The sequence below is a fragment of the Petaurus breviceps genome, unplaced genomic scaffold (assembly GCF_028583685.1).
Source record: "Petaurus breviceps papuanus isolate PSGF00001 unplaced genomic scaffold, PetGlider_PUasm1.0 98, whole genome shotgun sequence".
NCBI lineage: Eukaryota > Metazoa > Chordata > Mammalia > Diprotodontia > Petauridae > Petaurus > Petaurus breviceps.
In genome coordinates, this window is record NW_027187460.1 from 22,594,492 (window position 1) to 22,599,317 (window position 4,826).

The following is a 4,826-nucleotide window of genomic DNA, read 5'->3' on the forward strand; positions in this document are numbered from 1 at the left end:
GTATACTTTGAAGTTCAGGGTGCTGACCTTTTTCCTCTGAACAAGGTAAACGATATATGTTTGACTGATTAAAGTAAGCTTGTTAACCCATTTTGAGTTGCTTTCCTTTATCAAAACAGATCCAAGAACCTGTGTGAGCAGACACCCTGGGGACACTGGGGTGCTTGCTGCTACAGTATCCCAGTCTTTGCTGCTACAAAAAGCTTCTATAATTACCTATGCTAGAAATATATTTTCCACTTTGATTTTTTTTTTCAGCTGCTGTTGTTTGTCCTTTTTTGAATAGGACCAATGACATTATGAGTGGAGCTAAGTGAGGCAATGTTGCAGAAAGTCATCAGCTTCCTCTTCCTGAGTTATCAAAGTTCAGTGTTAGGACAAAAAGTCAAGACAATTGGCTATGGACCAGGATGGAATGGATGACTTTGACATCTTTGATGTCTGACCAAGTTCTAAGTGCTCCACAGAACCTGCTCCAGCTATCTTCATGGATGTTGGAACAATTTTTTTCTCATTTTCCCATTCCACCTGGGGAATTCTTCACAATCTTAGGCTAGACATTCCCCTAATGCACTGATGGGTGTGAGGTCTGTCAGTTACCCACAGCCTGGTTTAGCCCATCTATTGAAATGGTTTACTTGGATGTGGCCACTGAACATATTGCAGCTTCTTAGAGCCCCAAGTGAGAATTGGTTGAATCAGGTAGACACCAAAGGTGGATGAGCAGCCCTGCACAAGGTTCAGCAAGCCCTCACACAAGACATGCTAGTCCTCCTGAACACCTCATAAACCCTTCTTTTTCAGCTATGGAACCAAAGTGGTATCACTGGATCAAAGGTTATGCCTAGTTACTAGTGACTTTAGGGGCATACTTACAAATTGCTTTCAAGAAGGACTGTACAACTCCATAGCTCTGCCAATAATGTACTAATGTACCTATTTTCCCACTGACCACCCTTCCCAAACATTTGTAATTTTCCTTTTTTGTCATTGTTGCTCATTTCATGGAGGTATAACAATCTTAGAGTTACTTTGATTGTTAGTTTGGGACATTTTAAAAGATGCAGCTTTTGATTGCTTAGATTTTTTCCTTTGAGAAATATCCTTCTAAATCATTCAAACATTTATAAATTAGGGAAAGAACCTTATTCCTTTAAATTTAAATAAAATTTAATTTTTATTATATTTATTATATTTGTATTTAAATTAAATTAAATTAAAATTAAAATATTAAATCCTGGAATCCTTGGGAAGTAGAGCTTGATCAGACAAATCTGCTGCAAATATTTCCCCCAGTTAACTAGTTACCTTCTAATTTTAGTTGCATTGGTTTTGGTTATGCAAAACTTTTAAAATGTTACATAATCAAAACTGTCCATTTCATCTTCTGAGAACCTGTTTATCCCTTTTAAAAATCATGATTCTGTATTCATAGAGTCAAAATATATTTACTCGGTTCTCTAATTTCCCATCTGAGTCATCTATTAATTTAGAGGTCTTAGCTTTCCTTAACCAGTCCAGATCATAGCCCAGAAGGGTCAAGGACTGCTGGTGCATCAGCATCATTATCTTTTCTTTTTAAATCCTATGATTTCTACCCTACTCATTCTTCCTTCTTTTCACCCTAAATCACAATTAGACTTATCACTCTTATGCTCATTTTTTCAAAGTTGCTGTCCATGGTTCTGATCTCTATCTGACTAAGGTTGTTTTGTTGTTATTTTTGTTTTTAATCAACCACATTATTCGCTCCCCAGGTCTGTGCTAGCTCTGATTCTCCATGTGTTTTGAAAGACACAATGACACAGAGCATATACTTCTGTCCTCTACAGTAGTAACTTTGAGGCAAAGTGCACCCATTTTGCCCACTGGCATTGATCTAGCAAAAATAAACTGCCACTTTCCACCTCTGAGGTTGTTTTTTCAGTTATGTCTGAATCTTCATGACCCTTTTTGGGGTTTTCTTGGCAGAGATACTTGAGTAGTTTACCACTTTCTTTCTTCCAGTTTACTTTATAGGTGAAGAAACTGAGGAAAACAGAGTAAAACTGCCCAGGGTGACAATTTAATAAATATCTGCTTCTCTATTTTAGTACAATTCTGTCATTCTTATCTTATAGTATGTCCTCATGAAGTTTTCTCGATAGGACTTCTTTGGGATTCCTGGGAGCAGTAATAATTCACCAAGGTCCTGTTAATGATGCCACCATTTCCTCAGTCTCCCAGGCTTGAAACCTCAGAGGAGACACATAGAAAGGACAAAGCAAGTGAGGTTCCTGCCTCAGGTATGCAAAGCAGAATATTATAGAAAAAAATAAATGTTTACCTACTACTCAAAGAATTTCATACGATTAGGCTAGAGAGGGCACAATTTCATATTCTTGTGTCCTGCACAAAATTGACTAATTGAGTTCTACTTCAAAATACCAAAAGGTATTGGCCCTTACCTTTTCTACCTGGTAATAACTTCTGCCTCTGTGATTTCTCTTATGTACACCCCCTTTTCTCCACTATCATATGTCCACTCTCATCCTCATTGTGGTCCTTTTCCCATCACCCCTTATCATCCTTTAATTAAACACTACCGAATCTAACTTTTTCCATCTTGCTGTGCCCTCCTCAGTACTAGGCATTGCCAGCCATCCTCCTACTATAACCTAAGGACCAATGATCTTTCTGTCTATTCCTATATTCTTCCTTTTCCTTGCTGCTTCCCTCTCCACCATTAAAAATATAAGTTCTTTGCAATCAAGGACTTTCTCACTTTTTTATCTGTATTCTTAGAACTTAGTACAATGTTTTCCTCATAGTACTTAATAAGTTATTTTTCATTCGTTTTTTTTTTCACTTTTTCATTTTTGCACCAATAACCCCAGTTCTCTTTACACTGCACCACACCGGTTTTCTGATTCATGAAAACTATCTCTGATGCTTCTTGTTAAAAGTAATCAAACCTTTATTAGGGTTCTGCAATTATCTGCATAACACTCTCCCTTGCCAGTATTACATTATGCTTTGGATCATACTTGTGTGAAGCTTTTATATTTTCACACTCCCGATTATTTCGTATATACCTCATGGGAAAGTTCTAGGTTGTTTTTCACTTTTGTATCCCAAGTGAATTTCTCTGAGTCATGGAATACTATATTCTCCAAAGAAAAGTTAATAATCATACAAAGTTCAATGGACAGCCACCTGGTGAGTGTGATTTGTCTGCAACACCTTACAAATGATTAATTTGCATAGGAGAAGCAGGGTAAAGAATGATGTCGATGAAATTCATAACCAGAAAAACAGGCTATTAAGTACGGACGCAGGAGCGGTGCCCTGGGTGAGAACCGCGGCCGGCGTAGGTCCGGGGCGCAACTGCCGCCCTGTCTTGTCCTTGTTGCGGTTCTCCTGGGGGAGACGAGGGGCGAGGTGGCCATGGCGGAACGGCCAGAGGACCTGAACCTTCCCAACACCGTCATCACCAGGATCATCAAGGAGGTGCTCCCTGACGGCGTCAACATCTCCAAAGAGGCCCAGAGTGCCATCTCTCTGGCTGCCACGTCCTATTCGTGCTGTACGCCACGTCCTGTGCAAACAACTTCCCAATGAAAGGAAAACGGAAGACTCTAAATGCTGGTGATGTGCTATCAGCAATGGAGGAGATGGAATTTCAACGATTCATTTCCCCTTTGAAAGAAGTACTAGATGCATATAGGCGCGAACAGAAAGGTAAGAAGGAAGCTTCAGAGCAGAAAAAGTATAAAGACAAAAGAACAGATTCTGAGGAGCAAGACAAGAGCAGAGAAGAAGATAATGATGAAAGACTAGAAGAGGAGGAGCAGAATGATGAAGTTGACAATTGAGCTTCATGCAGACTGTCCAGTCAGATGATAAACTTGGAGTTCAACACTGTTGTCTCCATCAGTTTCACAGAGAATTCTGTGGCCTTTTCCTCCATTTGCTAAGAATGCTTATATATGAGGACCTGAGAATACTTTCTTGAACAATTCCCAAACCAGAGTTTTCTGAATGAGATCTTTCCAATTTCATTTTATATAATCCATAAATTGTGACCTTTTGACAAGGTAGGTTATGAACTGCCATTTAATCAAATTTTATGGGAAAAATGGAGAAAATTCATATATTTCGCTTTTATTTTATGACCCAAATTTCATACTATCTATTATTTAGGGGCTGTAGAGGCAGCTTAAAATTGGAGAGGTCTGAATTCTGAGCATGAATAGTCTGTGATAACTTGAGTATAGCTCATTGAAAGAGTAGTCAAAGCACTTTGTATTTGGGGGACTATCAACAAGTCTTGGGTAAAGAATGCAACTCTCATCCCCTTGAAAGTCACTTTCAGCAAGGTTCTGCTTTCTTTGGTCTGTAATCTCTTCCTGAGACTTCCCTTCACCTAATGTCCTGCTGAGTTTGGAGCTTGGTCCCTATTTGCCACACCCTACTTAGCACTTTGTATATGTTTTGAAGTTTGCACTTCAATATACTAGTGGAGTGTTGGTTCTAATGTAAAGTAGGTATTTCACCTCAGACTTCACTTCCCCTGTCTACTGAACCAAAGTTTGAAACAGACTTTTTTTGTATACACAGTCCTTTTACTTTGGGTTTTGTAGCGAACCTCACAGGTGTCTCATCATTTTAGTGCTTGGCTTTTTTATTTAGCAAATTTCAAGCTCCAAAATTCATTGCCTCCAGGTACTACACAAGTCACGGTCTCCAGACTGTTCTTTGGTTTGCTAACTTGTGGCCTTCAATCCAGCTTAATTTAAGAAATGTAGGGTTGTCTTCAAGTCCCAGAGTACTCACTCTTTTTCTTT

General features: G+C 38.9%; 1 pseudogene; it reads left to right on the forward strand.

Moving 5' to 3' along the window:
• The first annotated feature begins 3,397 nt into the window (after positions 1-3,397).
• LOC138155855 (DNA polymerase epsilon subunit 3 pseudogene) lies at positions 3,398-3,854 on the forward strand (annotated as a pseudogene).
• Positions 3,855-4,826: the final 972 nt, after the last annotated feature.